Source organism: Bombina bombina, chromosome 1 (genome assembly GCF_027579735.1).
Source record: "Bombina bombina isolate aBomBom1 chromosome 1, aBomBom1.pri, whole genome shotgun sequence".
NCBI lineage: Eukaryota > Metazoa > Chordata > Amphibia > Anura > Bombinatoridae > Bombina > Bombina bombina.
This window is the reverse complement of record NC_069499.1, coordinates 712,393,031-712,412,495: the sequence shown is the minus strand read 5'-3', so window position 1 is coordinate 712,412,495 and position 19,465 is coordinate 712,393,031. Positions and strand designations below refer to the sequence as shown.

Below are 19,465 nucleotides of genomic sequence, written 5' to 3'. Positions count from 1 at the left end.
TGCTGAGCACCTAAAGAGCCTTTGTTTGGAGAAGCGGAATTATCCAGTGACTCGATATCTGGTCCGGTTTGCTTAAACCCAAATATTCTGTGAAGGAGCAACGAGCAGGTAACAAATTACCACCCTATGGCCATTCACGCTAAAGGTAATAACGAAGCACTAAAGTTATGCTGAAACAAGGTAACATAAAGGCGAACTGTCATTCACATTAATGTATAACACTGAAGTGATACAAATATTTGCCTGCAAGTTGGTTACAAACTGACATATCAAAGGTTATTCCCCGAGTGATCTACTGGCATAGTGGGACACTTGCATTAACGTTTCCTTCTATTTGGATTACAAAATACACAATTCATGTATCACAGAATAATCATGGGACATTAATTTACCGGAATTGTTATTAATGGATCCAAAAGAGTCGTCATTACAACCAGGGTTGTTTAATACATGAACTAATTAGATTCCTGATCTTGGGGGGATATTATTATGTTGTTTAGGAAAATGTATATATAAATTATGTGGCATATAATACTGTGTTAGGGTCTCTTTATTTACACTACTTTGGTTATGTGGTTTATATATATAGAAAATATAGGGTCTGTTGCTGGATTTAAAAGGGTTCTATTTCTTTATTTAATCATCCAAACATATTAACCCTTACCGTGCACTACACAGGTGTATCTCTTTATGAAGAACACGTTTATATTTCTGTGTATTAGACCTTAAGTGTGATTATACTAGCGGTGCTGGTATATATAATTTTACACACACATACATATATATACATATATATATATATATATATATATATATATCCAAGACAAGTGCACTTAAGGCATCCGCCGGTGTGCTGCGTGAAAAAGCATATGGTGATATCGATCAACCCCAAAAGGAAGAGAAGATGCTTCCCTCTCCGGTCTTAGCAAAGTTCCTTTATTAAGTATCCAGCATCAATCAGAAAATCCCCCAAACGTGGGGGCGGCTTCCGACACACCGGAAGTGACAGAGACGCATTACAGGTACTTATAGGCGAGTGGTTTTGGGTTAGTTTTAGGAACTTTCTTTTGGGATAAATATGCTTTGATTGCCCATTGACAAAGATACCAACTGGTATCGAAACGTTTGGGGGATTTTCTGATTGATGCTGGATACTTAATAAAGGAACTTTGCTAAGATCGGAGAGTGAAGCGTCTTCTCTTCCTTTTGGGGTTGATCGATATCAATATATATATATATATACACACACATACATTATATATATATATATATATATATATATATATATATATATATATATATATATATATATATATATATATAGATTATATTATATATAGATTATATATATATATAGATTATATTATATATAGATTATATTATATATAGATTATATTATATATAGATTATATTATATATAGATTATATTATATATAGATTATATTATATATAGATTATATTATATATAGATTATATTATATATAGATTATATATAGATTATATTATATATAGATTATATTATATATATATATATATATATATATATATATATATATATATATATATATATATATATATATATATATATATATATATATATATATATATATATATATATATATATATATATATATATACACACACACACACACCTACATATCCATACACACACACCTATATACATACATATCCAACAGTGGAACCTGCACTCTAACAAACCAATGCCATAGCAACAAAAAGGGTGCTGGTAAAGAGATCAAGAGAGTAACCGAATCTCCCCCACACACACACACACAAATAGTGTGTAATTATATACACACACAAATAAAAAAGTTGGATTTGTATTTCATAGCTGCATGTTGAGTCTTGTGGACTCTAAACCAGGCACCTCGCAAGTCAAGCCCTTCAATACATTGGTTCTTGTGACCTCTTCCATTTTGCTAAAAAGGACAAACCCAATTTTTTTCTTTCATGATTCAGAGCATACAATTTTAAGCAACTTTCTAATATACTCCTATAATCAATTTTTCTGCGTTCTCTTTGTATCTTAATTTGAAAGGCAGGAATGTAAGCTTAGGAGTCGGCCCATTTTTGGTTCAGCACCTGGGTAGCACTTGCTTACTGGTGGCTAAATGTATGGCAATTAACATTGACTTAAAACCTTTGATTACCCAGTAAATACCACATTGGGGGATCTAATATTTGTTTGTACAAAACTTTTCTTATAAAGTCTAGAAGATATATCTAGTGTTTTTCAGCCTTGGCTTTAAATAGATGCGAAAGACTATTTAATTTTATTCCAAGACCAGAGACTCATATTTTGCTTTCTTTACTTTACTACTTAAATGCAGTTTTTAAAAGTATACATAATAAATACAAATTACTGTCAAATTTTGATAAGGGGACAGTAAAACAAAGAACAGATCAGTGACCAATAGGAATGGAGAACTGATTAAACTAAAACAACATAGCCAATCAGGTTGATAATGAATCCTATAAACTGTCCAATACACAGTAATACATCCTCTTTCTTTTACTGCTTCAGAAAGATAAGTATTACTGTGTATTATTAAAGGATTTTCTTGTATTTTGTTATATTTATTTATTCTCTATTTGCCAATTTTTCATTTCATTTTATTTGTTGCTGTTTACATAATTTTTTCTCTTATATAGTTTTTAGTTTTATTGGCACTTCCCGTTTTTTTATTATACATATTTTCCTTGAGTTAAATGTTATCCCCTCTTCTGTTTACCTTTTATTCTCTAACCGGTTCTTATTTTCAGTCGTTTTCATTTTTTTTTCCTCCTATTTGTTTCTGGACTTGTTTCTTCTTGGTTGCGTTTCTCAGACGTCCATTTTATGACTGTCTGCCTCAGTGCGCATGCGCAGTGTTTCTCTTCTACTGCATAGTTAGTTTCTCTTTTCCCGCCCTCCCTTACCTCACAATCAGCTGGAAGTTGACGGCTGCAGTCACACTTTGTTGCGATTAAGTTAGCAACATTTCGTTCCGGTTTCTGACTGTGTATTATATAATATTTAGGTCTTTGTCTCCACCTTCTGTTCTTTATAACAAATTACATTTAATAGTTTTATTATTTGCCTTATATTCTTTGGGGTCAATTCAAGTTATATAAATAAATATTTAATTCCTACTTAATTATTTAATTTAAACATTTAGTACATATTTGACAAATTTTTTTTATAATATTATAGTATATATTATTTTATAATATTTTCATAAAATTATACTACTTCCAATATGTCTCAATCTTCAGATTTAAATCCTACTCTTAGCTCTGAAAGTGTCCAAAAAATGATTGACAATTCCATGAACTCTATGCTGGAAAATATAACATTTTTAATTGACAAATCCTCAAAAAAGGCTATTAAAAGAAAAAGACCAATTTCAAGTGGTATTAAAGCAAGTAAGAAATTAGTAAAGATATCACGCCAGCTTGTTTCTGGCTCTGCTATTCCTTGCAGGAAAGGAAGAAAAACACCTGCTATTTCCTCTACTCCCAAGAGGTCACTAATAGGAGAGGCTTTGGCCAATGATGAAAATTTGGAGGTTTGCTCTGATACAGACTTTAATTCTGATTCCTCTTTGGATTCAGCCAAGTCTGAAAATTATTTTTCTCATTCTTCATCTGAAGATTCTTCGGCCTCTCCGAAGATCAAAAAATTTAAAAAAAATGTCTGAAAAAATACAAACATCTGGATTCTAAAAAAGTAAAAAAAAATTTTGACTGCCTAGGAAATCCTAGGTTTAATGCAGATTTGCACCACCCTAGATCTGCGGAGTGGTGCCCTTCATCTGACATTGCAGATTTTATTGATTTCCAGCTTCGTCAACCCTTAAAAAGGGATTCTAGAAATAAAATGAGGGCTGAATGCCCTAGACCAATCCCAAACAATGCAAGTTCTACCCCTGAAGTAGATCCAAAAATTTTAAAATTTATAGGGTCCCCAGGTTTTAAATTAAAGAAAGGGATGGATATGGCTTGGGAAATTTGTCAGGACAAAATGTTAAGACACTATTGGCCCCTTAGCAAAACTTTTTGATTTGTCCGAACAAGCCGTGTATGACAATTCTTTGTTAGACCCGATCATTGTCAGAGAATGGCTTCAGAGAATGCTCAGCTTTTTGGGAAACGCAAACTCTGCAATGTACACTGAACGCAGGCGCAATATCCTTAGACGAATGACCCCAGAGTGTGTGATTTCGCAATAAACGAAAATCATACAGATACAAATGGTCTTATTTGGAGACACATTCATTAAAGAACTAAATAGTTATGTAAACACTTTCTCCAATCTAAATAAAGTGCGAACTTCCATGAAAAAGATCTTCCACCAGGATCGTTTTTCTGAACAGGCTGGGAAAGGTAGAGGCCGCTTTCCCGGCCGTGCTTCATACCCAAATAGGTCACAATATTCCCAACAACTTCAATCTCAAAGACAATACCAAAACCCAATCTCTTCAAGCTTCTTCCCATCCAGAGGAAGATTTTGGAACCCAAGGCTTCAGCGTTCGAGGCAAAGACCCACTCCCCTCAAGGTAAAATTTTCTTTTCCTCCCTCTCAGATTTCTTCCCAAAACATAGTAGGAGGCAGATTATCTCTTTTCACACACAATTGGAACCTGATCACCACAGATCAATGGGTTCTTCACACTGTTTCAGGTCTTTTTATAGATTTTATTTCTCCTCCAGTTCAAAATTCACTTCCCCTTCCAATAAAATGACAGAATTTTAGTTCAAAACGAAATTTCAAACCTTTTAGCAAAGCAAGCAATAGAACCAGCTTCAGATCTTCAAAATTGTTTTCTCAGCAATCTTTTTCTCGTAAAAAACAAAAATGGTCAATTTAGCCCAGTTATAAATTTAAGATCTCTAAATGCCTTGGTAGTCTATCAACATTTCAAAATGGAAGGTATTCATCTTCTCAGAGATTGTCTTCTAGACAACGATTTCCTAGTCAGATTAGATCCTGACAGATGCTTATCTCACTGTTCCGGTAGCTCAAGATCACAGGAAATTTCTCACTTTTATTTGGGAAGGAAAGTTTTGGAGTTTCACCTGCATGCCTTTCGGCTTATCTTCAGCTCCTTGGATTTTCACCAAACTAATGAAACCTATAATTACGTGGCTTCGTCTTAGAGGCGTTCGTCTCATCTATTTAGACGATATTTTGATTATGAATCAAAATTCGGTCATTTTGAATTCACAACTCCATCTTACTATTTATATTCTGGAAAATTTAGGTTTCTTAGTCAACAAAGAGAAGTCTGCTCTTTCACCAACCAAATCTGACCTTTTTAGGTTTCCAAATAGATACATTGAAGTCTACACTCAGCCTTCCCAGAGAGAAAATTGTGAATATCAAGAAAGATTTCAAAAACTCTTTCTTTATCTTTAGTTCCCATCAGGACTATAGCCAGAATAGTTGGGTTACTCTAATCCTCTATTCAGGCTATTTTCCCTGCTCCTCTTCATTACAGGGAACTTCAACGCCTAAAAATTTTTCATCTTTAGAAAGGTCTGTCATATTCCCATTTAATTCCTCTTTCTTCAGAAGCCAAAGAGGAACTTTCATGGTGGCTCTCCCATATAGAAGCTTGGAACGGGAGAGCCATTTTTGGGAAAACTCCGGATCTAATCATAGAATCCAATGCCAGTCGTTCGGGCTGGTGAGCTCGTTGTGGTCCTTCAATCACAGGAGGAAAATGGTCTTCAGAAGAAAAACGTTTTCATTTCAACTGCTTAGAACTTTTGGCAGGCTCTTTTGCAGTCAAAAGTTTTGTCAAAGATTTTTTACCCGTGTCCATTTTACTCAGAATGGACAATATTTCTGCAGTTCGCTATTTGAATCGTCTCGGTGGTACAAAATAGAGAGATTTATCGATTATTACGAAAGAATTCATTCATCTTTGCTTGGACAGAAATATTTCTGTCAAGGCAGCATATATATTTCAGGTCTATCCAATGTCGCAGCGGATTGGGGTTCTCGATATCTGACAGATTCCAGCGACTGGAAACTTCATCAAGTTTTTCATTCGCTTCAATCTCTCAGAGGTCCCATTTCGATGGACCTGTTCGCTTCGAGACTGAATTTTCAGATTCGCCCATATTTCAGTTGGCGTCCAGATGCTTTGGCGATCGATGCATTTCTCCACCCCTGGCCTCTTCAGACAGCTTATGCGTTTCCCCCATTTTCGATGATTCAGAGAACTATATCGGTAGTCTGTCGGGATCTCCTTTCAATTCTCCTAATCACTCCCCTTTGGCCATCTCAACCCTGGTACCCATCTCTTCTAGAATTGTCTGTCAACCATCCTGTTCTTCCTGTTTTTCCCCTACTCTTGTCAGATCCAGAAGGTCATCCTCACGATCTTATCCTCCAAGGATCTCTTCGTCTCATAGCATGGTCAATTTCGGTCAATCCTCATCTCTCCAAGGTTTATCACAACAAGATAAGGAACTCCTTCAAGATTCATTGGCACCTGGGACCAAAAAATGCTATTTTTCCGCATGGACCAGATGGTCTAGCTCAGGGGTCAGCAACCTTCGGCTCCCAGATGTTTTGGAACTACATTTCCCACGATGCTGAGACACTCTTTAGGCTGAGCATCATGGGAAATGTAGTTACAAAACATCTGGGAGCCGAAGGTTGCTGACCCCTGGTCTAGCTGGTGCATGGAAAGAAACTTGGATCCCCTTTCAGTTGATATAACATTAATTTCCTTACATCTCTTTTTTATTCAGGATTAGCTTACAGAACTATCAATGTCTCTAGATCAGCTATTTCTGCTAAACATTCTTTTATTAATTTTCCGGTGGGTGTATTGGTCAGTTTATAGGATTATACCTTCATAATTTAGGATAATCCGAATTTTATGCAGCCAGCTGCCTTTAGTCCTACACACTGCACCTGATGAAGCCTCTTAGCCGATTGGAAGACGAGGTGAAAAGAGCGTAGTATTAAGGACAAACCTACTGATGTCAGTCTGTGTGAGTGTGCTGCCTGCGATCCGGTAAGGCAACTCTGAAAATAAACTGAAGCAGATTATGCATATTAAAAAAAAAAAAAAAAATGAAAAAAAAAAAGAAACTGTATATATCACATGTATAAAAGGTCTGGTTAGTTAATATCACACAGGGGTATCAGGGTGCAGAACGGAGCTATGGGAAGGACACATGCTCCACAGGAGATGGTGAGTGGTAGTTATGGATCCAGCGAGCAAAGGTAAATTGACCTGCCATTTATAAACTCGGGGAGGACCACAATAATATATAGCTCGGCACAAACACACGGAATTTACTCTGAATTTGTTCATAAGATACACTTTGCTGCAGTGCGATTTTGTACTGATTGAATACAAACAAATGCTTAAGAGTAGCTTGTTGCAAAGAACTGTTGCATGACACCCCAATAATGGATGTGGTTGCTCATGATTTTATTGTTTAGATTTTTGTATGACTAAAAGGTAATTTATCTTTATTACAAACCACTTACCTCACAACTCTCAGATAGTTGAGAATTTGAGGGTAATTTAACTAAATTATGGGCATGAGCAGGACAGGATCTGCTATCTATTTTATTCTTAACACCATGACTCCAAATGTTTAATTCTTTTTATTTTTTGTATATAGGTAAACTGTCAACAGGCCTGCTTCTTACCTTGAAGCTGTCCAATTCCCAGTTGGAAAGCCCCAAGATGGCCAAATGAACAAAGGTCCCTTGATCACTAATGAAATCCAAAAAGCTTCCATTAGCTTCCACCCTTCATTTCCACATTTTATCAAGGTCTGCATCCATCCATACATTCCCAACACAGACTGTTCCGAGGTCTGGTTTGTCATTCTGCACACAAAACAATGGTATTTATAGTATAGGGCAGTGATGGCTAACCTAGCTACTCCAGATGTTTTGCAACTAAATTTCCCATAGTGCTTTGGCACTCTGCATTCTAGTTGAGCACAATGGGAGATGTAGTCCCAAAAAAATAAGATCACCTTTCTATTTTTTGGATTACCTTTTTCCCTTGGGACAAGTTCAAGTTTGTGCCCAAGAGACAGTATGCCAGACGGCTACAAAGTTCCGGCCTGCTGTGATTAGCACCCTTATAGGTGCATTTAGTTTGTAAGTATTCTGTTTTACTACCAGACCGTCACTGGTTCGTTGCTGGGCAATTTTCATTTGTGTCTTACCTATATAGAATTAGAGAGTGCACTACAAGCAAAAACCAGATCTGCCACTGTCAATTTGCTGGACTACTGAGAAGTTCCAGCATGCGCCACCAGCACCTGAGAGGTGCGCTTCCATTGTGAGTTGCTTTATTCTTATATCTTTTATACAATCAACATAGCTGTGCTAGGTCATTTGATACTTTTGTGTTATTGTGTTCTAGATTATTATCACGAGAGGAGCTGAAGAACTAAACCATGTTTGTTCCATATATATATATATCTTTATTTTATATATCTATTTTAAGTAGATAACCCAAGGTATTGATCTAGGCCCATTTTGGTATATTTCATGCCCCCATTTAACCCCCAAATGAAATTAAAAAAAAAAAGTTAACTCTCTCACTGAAATTATTCACATACCGTTTGTGCAATCATGACACAAATGGTTGTAAAAGCTTCTCTGGTATCCGATTCGTTCAGAAATAGACATATATGGCTTTGACATTGATTTTTGGTAATTAGAATGCCGCATATCGCAACTGTGCACAACAATTCTATTCCCGGCAGTGTAGGAGTTAATCAGGTAGCTTGTAAGATTAATTTTAGCTGTAGCATAGATTACCATCCCACCCCCAGATCCCTCCCAAACAGCTCTCCCCACACACATTCATCCCCACTATCTTAGGTACTGGCAGACTGATGGGGGGGGTATACTTTTTTTTTGCAGTGATCCTCCTTAACCCTCCTACCTCCCTGACCCCCCAAATAGCTAACCCTCCCACTTATGGTGGCCATCTTTGGTACTGGCAGCTATCCGAGTATGTACCTACTAAATGTGATTTCAACACTGGGTCAATACCAAAAATAATCTTCCATAAGTAGGTTTTATACACAGCAGGTTTTTCTATATGAGGCATATAAAATGGATGTTTGTTATTTGGAATATACATTGTTCATAACCATGTGAATAAGAACTTACCTAAAAAAACCCGAATAGCTCTCAAGAAGTTAATGCAGAAGACTTCCTCAGGTGGTATGGCATTACCGGATATTAAAATATATAATATAGTTACTTTGACAAAATTTGCCTTTGATTTGATTTCGGAAGCTAATACGGTTGCTGCGCTTCCTGAGGAGTCGGCAATAATATACCCCTTTGCTTTAAAGGCAATCCTTCATTGTAAGCCGAGGCAATTACCATTTAATGTGTCTTCACTTATTTCATTTAAGAATATAATAATAGCTTGGCATAAGTTCTGCATCTTGTTGGGTATAGATCCATCATATTCAGATTTTTTACCTATTAAGGGTAATCCCCAATTTATTCCAGGTATTTCTCAGAGAGCATTTGACCTTTGGGCTGAAAAAGGGTTAAAATTGGTTAAACAATTATTTGATAGTAATTATCATGTGTTAGATGTGGAATCCTTCTTTAATCTGTTTGAGTTGCCAAGGGCTAACCTGTGTGCATTCCTTCAGATTCGGCATTTTATATCTGCTCAGGAGTGGGTATTTCCTTTGTCAGCTGTATGGTCAGAAGTTAGAGTCATCATTCAGAAGTTATCGAGGCGGGACACATCGGTTTCATTGATTTATGACATTATGTTATCTAAACAAAGTCAAGTATATGTAGATAAGATGTGTAGTTTCTGGCTTACTTTGTTTTCTGATATAGACAATGAGACCATAGAACAGAGTTTTTTCAGGTTGAAGAAATGTAAAGTTCCTGTTAGCTGGAAAGAATCGCACATGAAGCTAATTAATAATTTTTATTTTTATCCATTGAAGATAGCTAAATTTTATCCATCCAGGTCAAGCAGATGCTCTAAATGTTCTCAGATGGGTGCAGACTTATTGCATATGTTTTGGTTTTGTCCCAAAATTAATCAATTGTGGCTGAAGATTGCCTATTGGTTTAATACACGTCTTGAGATCTCGGTTAGATTGAGACCTCAAGATATTGTGTTTCTAATCCCTATACGAAATGAGTGAGAATTATTGGGGGAGTACCATTAATACTATTATTTTGGCAGTTAGGTATCTTATATTAAAATATTGGATATCAAATAGAGCTCCAGGGTTTAATGAGGCTATGAAAGTTATCCAAGAACAGATAATTTTTTAAGCTTATCATTTGCAAGAAGCTACAGATAGGAGAGTTAAGCGTTTTTTGGTATCCTGGTGCCCATTCATAAAGTCCTACCCCCTCCCTATACAGAAACAGATTTGTTACCCGTTCCTTTCATCCGTGAGCTTTATAGAATTAGTATTACTAGGTACATTTCCTTCTTCATGGATCGAAACTAGATAGGTTAAGATAGTATTAACTAGGCATTGTTATATGTTTTTTTTGTTTTTTTCTTTTTTTTCCTTTTTTCTTTTTTTTTTTTAAGGTATTGTTTTTCTTTTTTTTATTGGTATTACTTAGTGTTAAGTGAAAGGTAGAATATGCCTAAAGAAATTGCACCATGGAAATGAAGCTAGCTTATGTGTAAGCAATAGTCTTATGTCAATAAGAGAGAATTCTTTTTCTTTCTGTTAAAAAGATTTGCTTTGTGTCTTCTGGATGTTCTATGACTATGATGTATTGTATTATTTGGTGTGAATTAAATAAATATTTAAAAAAAAAAAAAAAAAAAAAAAAACTTACCAACTAGCATAGCTAGCTATTGAAGTAGACAAAAATGGCAACAGCACTACACTATGATTAGGAGAGTGCTTATGTACTTGAAAAAAGTAATTATTTATATTTCAAGAAGCTGGAGTGCTTATGCATGGATTGGGCTACAAAAGTTGATCAACGCAGAGGTTGAAAGGAAAAGAATGCATTTATATAGCACTTAACTCTCCATGTGTATAGATTAATGTGACATCAAAATCTAGAGGTGTACTAGAGGTGATATGTTTAAAATATAACCTTTATTGGTTCGATTAAAATTGTAGAACACACAAAAACCACACACAGTTAAAATTACAAAAGAGTTTCGAACCTATAGAACAATATATAGGGTAATATCCACAATGGGTTAAGGAAAATTGTGGAGAAGAGTTGCTAACTCTGAAGTTAGGCAAACATCTGGATATGTACAGATTATAGTAGTGTACTTGAGTAATATTAAATTATATAGATGCTTGTAAGGTATTACAATTTGGACCTCGTAGGGTTAATATATTAAAAGTATACAATGCTCCGTATAATAAGTATATAACAATACTCAAACGGTAGGTATGTTACAAATTGTGAAACAATCACAAGGTATATAAGTGATTATATATGAATAGAATAGTTCATGTATCAAAGAAATTATGTGATCCTCAAATGTCGTTGATTTGTAAACAATAAACATGAAACACACTTGTGTCTTTTTTGTCTGAAAATATTAAAGTGGTCACTAGTCAGTGGCTCATAGGCATATCTAAAGTTTAAGTTTGAAAATTTGCAAATCTTCAATATCCTGGGATTGAGTAGAGATCACCTATCTATGGTTCTTCATTAAATAAGATATTTATTTATTTAATAAAGAACCATAGATAGGTGATTTCTACTCAATCCCAGGATATTGAAGATTTGCGAATTTTCAAACTTAAACTTTAGATATGCCTATGAGCCACTGACTAGTGACCACTTTAATATTTCAGACAAAAAAGACACAAGAGTGTTTCATGTTTATTGTTTACAAATCAACAACATTTGAGGATCACATAATTTCTTGATACATGAACTATTCTATTCATATATAATCACTTATATACCTTGTGATTTAGTGATTGTTTCACCATTTGTAACATACCTACCGTTTGAGTATTGTTATATACTTATTATACGGAGCATCGCATACATTTAATATATTAACCCTACTAGGTCCAAATTGTAATACCTTACAAGCATCTATATAATTTATTATTACTCAAGTACACTACTATAATCTGTACATATCTAGATGTTTGCCTAACTTCAGAGTTAGCAACTCTTCTCCACAATTTTCCTTAACCCATTGTGGATATTACCCTATATATTGTTCTATAGGTTCGAAACTCTTTTGTAATTTTAATTGTGTGTGGTTTTTATGTGTGTTCTACAATTTTAATCGAACCAATAAAGGTTATATTTTAAACATATCACCTCTAGTACACCTCTAGATTTTGATGTCACTTTAATCTATACACATGGAGAGTTAAGTGCTATATAAATGCATTCTTTTCCTTTCAACCTCTGCGTTGATCAACTTTAATAGCTAGCTATTGTTTGCATTAGCCCTTTTACCTACCATATGTAAATGAACTGAAGAGGTTAAATGTGGCAAGTAATATTAACCAATAGGAGTCAGGTAATTTCTATAAGATGTTGGGATTTATTCCTCAAATTTAATCAGCTTTGACAATGGAAGCAAGCTGAAATGTGTCAGTTGTGTGCCGACTCCCTTTGTATCATGCATCCTATGTGAATAAGGACTTTTACTGATGTTGAAATAAAGTTTTAACTATTTTTATGGATACCGGTGCTCCGTTTTAATCTTTTTCTTCTTGGATTACCATCTGACCAACAATGAGTGTGAACGACCTACAGCGTAAATCCCTTCTACACTCGTTCTCTGAGCTGGCTATTAGCTGCAGTAAGGCTGCCCAATAAGGATACAAGGAAACATCCAAACACGAAGTACTGCTACCGATTAGGACACCACGGAGCTACACACACCCCCAGTGACGTCTGAAGAGGGAGTTCCTGAGGAACACGCTCAATTCTTTGGAGGAGCCTGGCGATAACCGGAGCGACACGGATCAGCAGCGTAATCTGTTCCCACTCCCAAAGACTGGATGGATCACACAGCGGGGTAAGCTAAGATTGCCAGTTGAAAGATTGGATTGATTTTATTTCCATTCAGCAGTTTAACCTACACAATCAAGTATTGTATTGCACTGTGGTGGTATCAATTACTGACAGTTTCTTCCTATTGGGGCAGCCTTTTACTGAGTTACTGAGGTAACTGATATAATATTATTAATCGGTGCTATGGTGTTTTAAGGAGAAGTGTTTGTTGTTAACGTACCTAATGCATACATATATTTTTTAATCTATTTAATTTTTTTATTTTTCTGTACTGTAGTGGTCTCTACACCGCCCCCTCCAGGAATTGTTAGGGCCTCCCATTCCACCTATATTTTGTAGTATAGCACCCCATCCCTCCCTCAATTTTTTTTGCTGCGGTGTATGGCCCATCCCACTCCCACCCACTGGGCCAACTAACCGCCTCCCCTCCCAGACCTCCTGCGGGCACCAGCAGATGATCGTTACAGACAGTGACACACACAGTGTCACCGTCTGTAATGATATGGCATCTGCCTTCATATGGAACTGGAGCACCAATCGTGCTCTGGTTCCATATGCAGACAGATGCCGGCAGCTCAAGAAGACGTGTGTGTGTGTGTGTGTGTATGTATATATATATATATATATATATATATATATATATATATATATATATATATATATATATATATATATATATATATATATATATAAATAAAAACATTGAGTCAAGGTGTTAAAAAAGAGAGATTATGCATTTTCATATAAAACATTGTTTCACACACCTGCATGCTTGTTTTTAAATCTAATTTCTCTTTTCTGAACCATAACTGATTTAAAAAAAAAAAACTTTGAAGTTCCATCAAGTCAATCAGAATGCTTACTTTTCCTGATCCCAGAGGCAGAACTTTTCTTTACTTTCTGCGATGAGATTTTTTTAGTGAAAAAATTTCTGCAGGTCATTTTTAAATAAAATTCAATTTTAAATTGACAGTTACACTAACGCACCAATTTAATTGCAATGTGTTGGTTAACTGAAGAATTTTTTTTTTTTAATGTTTTATAATATAGTGCAGTAGTTGAAAATTGCATTGCAAATTAGCTGCATACAAAAAAAAGAAATTTTAAAATGTCTTTAATAAATCTGTTTCCTTTTCTCTTGATCTAACATAGAAATGTAGTAATAAAAATATGCAGTGCTCTTACATTAAGAATAAACAGCTTTGCAGACTGGGGAAAGGCTAAGGGGCGGGTTTGAAAAAATCTCAGAGCCAGTCAACAAGCAATGTGCTACTGCATATTTGACTGCTCACTTCAAACAGCAGTTTGCCCTGGATGCACTGTGTTAAGGAAAATTTACACAGTGCAGCTGTTTGAAGAGAATAGTCTTTGGAGAAGTACTACAAAGTTTAAGCACTAACAGTTCCTGCATGTGTCCTGTTCTTTCTGCAGACATGCTGCATTTTCTGCGATGACATCTCACATCACTGTATGTTCTGCCTTGGGGTTCCTGATTATTGTATACTTTGTTTTCACAAAATGTGTGCTATGTTTCCTGTTGCTTCATAAAGTAGTACAGCAAATATAACTCACAACATCATGTCATAGCCTAACTATATACATGAACACCATATTTTTTCCTTTCATAAATCAGATACAGCTAACAATTTTAAGCGCCTTATTAATTTACTTCCATCATCAAATTTGCTTTATTCTCGTTGTGTCCTTTGCTGAAGCAGCAATGCACTAGTGTGAACAAGCTTAAAAGGATAGGAAAGTCCAAATTAAACTTGCATGATTCAGATAGAGCATGTCATTTTAAGACACTTTTAAATTCACGTCTATTTTCAAATGTGCATTGTTCTCTTAGTATCCCTTGTTAAAAAATGAATACGCACATATCATACACTAGTGGGAGCTGCTGCTAATTGGTGCCTGCACACATTTGTCTCTTGTGATTGGCTAAATAGATATTTTAAGCTTCCTGTCAGTAGTGCAAAGCTATCTTTCCCTTCAGCAATGGATAACAAGAGAATGAAGAAAATGTAATAGAACTAAATTGGAAAGTTGTTTAAAAAATTGTATGCTCTGAATCATAAGATAACATTTGGGGTTTACTATCCCTTTACAATATCTAGTCACCAATCACCAGCTAGCTCTCAGTAGTGTAGAGTAGTTGACGAATATGTTCAAAAATTAGGAGCCAGGCATATTTTTAGGAGCCAGACAGTTGAATTTATATATAGATATATGGATAATAACCCAAAAAGTTAGGAGCCAGTGGCTCCCAGGCTCCTGTGTTTGTCGAGCCCTGGTGTAGGATATGTACATATTTTCCTGTAAAGGATACCAAAGGAACAAAGCAAATTTGAAAATAGAAGCAAATTTTAAAAAGTGTCTTAAAATGCCATGTTGTATATGAATAAGACAAGTTTAATTTTGACTTTCCTATTCCTTTAATCAGAAGCACAATGGTTGTTGATAGGCATACAAAATATGTCAAACTAGACCTATTCTTTCACACACATTTTACTGACCTCTTCAAATATGCATATATAATTCAACTAAAGACTGAACTTAAAAAGGGATAGTTTAGTCAAAATTAGGGCTGAAACAACTAATCGATAATGAAAATCATTGTCAACGATTCTCATTATTGATTAGTTGCTGGTCGTGGAGTTGTTTGTTAACGGTTGACTCAGGCATTGTTTTTTAGTGCTAGAAAAAGTGTACGTGCGAGGCTGTGCAGCTTCCTGTCGAAAGCCTGTGCTGCGCTTTATGGCTGCTTTGCTGAAAGCTTTAAAGAGTTTTCCCAGTTTCCTGGAGATATGTGGGGACATTCGCAAAGCCTGTGCTGCAATTTATATGGGGACAAGTTACCGCTACAGCTATCTCATAGCACTCAGTCAGTGATGGCCAAACTTCATTCTGACTATGGAGGAACTGCACTGGGAACGCCCCCCAGCCATTTCCACCTGAGCAGCGTGCCAGGATGAAGCACCAAAAGATGTATCTGGAGCAGGTTTCCTTGTCTAGTGTGGGGATCGAAGGGTCCGTGCCAGTTCAGTATGCCGAAGCACGGGTTACAATCAGATCAGATACACTGAGCTGCAAAAACATGCCTCTGACATACCCATAGAAGAAATCAAGAGTCCTGGGGAGGACATCGGCATTGTATTTGGTAGCCAGCCATGTATGTAGGTATTTTCTGCTGCAAATAGTAATTAACCAGTTTCTGCCAGAGAGGGCAATTTTAACTCTTTCTAGCATTCATGGTTAAATAATTGTGTTGTTTTAACTAATATGGGATTGAACACTAACACAATGTATAGTAATGTATCATAAGAGACACCTGAGATAAAGAGCACTTGATCTTAACACCTTGATTTAATTGCAGAATGTAATGTGTTAAATACTGTAAATATTAAGCTGTTTTAATGAGCAGCTTAAACGTACTGCACACTTGCTACAAATAATGCTAATTGATTAATTTACTATGCAGTAATTTCTATTTTGCAGTATTTTGAGGGAACCGAAAGGTAATTTTTATTGGTTGATTGGCTCACCCATGTGCATTGCTTTTTCTTCAACAAAGGGTATCTTAAGAAATAAGTAAATTTGATAATAGAAGTAAATTGGAATGTTGTTTAAAATTGAAGGATTTTTTTTGTCCTCCAGTGTTGGTATGTATTTTTAACTGATCGTGCATTAAAGTTTTGGATTTTATTTTTTCATTCCCACTAGAGTGCTGCCTTTTCTTTCTTTTTCTATTTTGCTCCTAAGCTTACGTTCTTGCTTTTTTAAATAAAGATACCAAAAAAAACATTGAATAGGAGTAAATTAGAAAGTTGGTTTAAAATTGCATGTCCTATCTGTTTAATGAAAGTTTAATTTTGACTAGCCAATTTCTTTAAAATAATGGTAAAGTTTTAAATTTGCATAATCAGATACAGAACACTAGGGCTGCAACTAAGGATTAGTTTCATAATCTATTAATCGGCCGATTATTTTTTCGATTAATCGACTAATCGGATAAAAAGAATCAATAATAGTTTTCTATGTTTTAAATAAAATCCACATAATGAGTGTTACAAATATAAACTTCAGACTAAAACTTTACATTAACAACCGTTTCTTCAATTTTTAAGCAGCAGAGCAAAGTTTTATAATTAAACAAAACCACAAACTGTTTGAAAGAGGTAGAACTAGAAAGAGTTAGACTATCACTGTTAATAACATTCTGTTATTCTCTATTTCAGAAACTTTGCATTGAAATGCAAACATCTCAACATGTCCACATGCTTCTGGCTAAAGCTGGTTCTCTGTTTGCAGCTATATTTCCTGCAGCAGAGAAAATGCTGTTGAGGTGCATAAGTAGGGTTTTGCAAATTTCACCAAAGTGGGATATTTATCTTTGTTAGCTCTTCACCAATGCAAAGTGTTTTCCACCTTGGCAAGGGACCTCTCAATAAAGTAACCCTTGACTTCATTCTAACATAAAAATATCTTGAATATCTATATGCAATGGTAAATAACCAGCTATAAGGTTAGGGGAAATATCTAGTCCGCTCTAAAAATAACGAATATATACTTATAAAGGTTGAATCTGGTACATATCACAATTTATTAAAAATATAAAAAAAACAATAAAAATCAAAAGCACTAAGGACTGTATATCAATAACAGGACAAAGCCTTAAACATTTATTTATACAGTACATATAATCAGCAATAGCAAGCAATACGCTAATAATTGTGCAAACAGATAATAGTGCACATCAATTTAAATAACTCCCATCAATATAGGGGCAAGGTGTAAATAACAAGCTGAGCACTATATCATGCAAAGCATAGTTCCAAATCACCTGATTTAATATAAACAATCCAAATGACTCCTATTATATCTGAGTTGCACATAAGCCAGGGGTAGTTGTAAACGTATACTGTCCTGAAAAAGTGAAAAATAGATATCTGTAGACGTCCTTTAGGCTAAGGACATAACCATAAAATACAATACCATATGCAGGAGTTCATTGGAGTGAAGCAGCTGGTGTTGTGCACAGACCAACTAATTGCAAACCAACTAATCGATTAATCGATTATGAGATTCGTTGACAACTATTTTCATAATCGATTATTATCGATTATGACGATTAGTTGTTGCAGCTCTACAGAACACATTTTATATAGGCTTTAAACCATTAAATGAAGATACACTAGAACTTACTTGTAATATAGCAATGAAATTCTAATACCCTGCGCTCCGGCTCCCCACTTCAAAAGTATTTTTTGTGAGAACAGTTTCAACTGTTCTCCAATCAGCATTCTAGCCACAAAATTATTTATTATTAGAGCGCTAATTGGAAAACAGTTCTAACCATTAGCTCACAAAATAAAAAAAATGTAAAAAAAAAAAGGACTTTTGAAGTGGGCGGCCGGAGCTAGGGGTATTAGAATTTCATTGCTATATTAACCCTTTGAGTACTAATGACAGCTCTGAGCCGTCACAGAGTTTCCCACTCTGGTGCTAATGACGGCTAAGAGCTGTCACTAGCACTCTCCCACCTTGAGGGATATCTGGGGGCTCCCACCCCGTCAAACGTGCCTGTAGAGTGACAGGCATCGCCGGGACTTCCGGTTTTGCGTGATGACGTCACCGCACAACTTTATTTATACTTAATGTTAAGTATAGGAGCAGGGGGCATGCTGCCTAGAGGCCTGTATCTCAGGCATCTAAGCAGCTACAGACCCCCAATACCCACCATTGGAAAGGTAATCGTCTAGCCTTTCCAACAGTGTAAGTCTTGGGGGTCTCAAAAAAATAAAAAGTTAAAAAAAATAAAAAAAACACATCAAAAAAGCTTAGCACCCAGGTGGGAAAGTGCTTAACACTCAAATGGTTAAAAAGTTGGCAACTATTTCAGTGCAGAACACCTATTATAATGGATGAATTAAAGTCTATCGTAAATATTCTTTCCATTCCAGATCGGATTATACAAACTGAAAATGTTGCCATCCAACTTCCTGATATGTCAACATACTTTGCACCTACAATAATATTTAAAGCATGAAGTCATTCATACATGCTTTCTAAGCTTCTGGGCAAATACCACCCTTTAAAAATGAAAGCCTATTCTCATATCCTGTAGAGCTCACAATATAAAATCACAGACAGTTCATTCCGCTTCCACTTTCTCAGAGGCATTTGCTCCAGTCTGGAAAAAAAAGCAAAAACAAGAAACACAACAAAAAGATAAAGGCAGTCACAATTTATCTGCACTTATAGTGGCAACGCTGCACTAAAATACACTCGCCACTCTTCACACATTCCATTCTAAACACACTCCTACCTAAGCATATAACGAATTGTGTCTTATAGAGGCTGGCTGCACATAAAGACAACTGCAAAGTCACTGTAATACGTATAGATGAGCAAGATGTACCTGCCTTTTGCCAGCCCTAGCAACCG

At 35.5% G+C, this 19,465-nt stretch overlaps 1 protein-coding gene across 1 annotated transcript in view; it reads right to left on the bottom strand.

The window, feature by feature from the left end:
- Nucleotides 1-19,465, bottom strand: part of LOC128645893 (E3 ubiquitin-protein ligase RNF12-A) — a 135,876-nt gene that overhangs the window by 115,807 nt on the left and 604 nt on the right. The gene's annotated exons all lie outside the window — the stretch shown is intronic.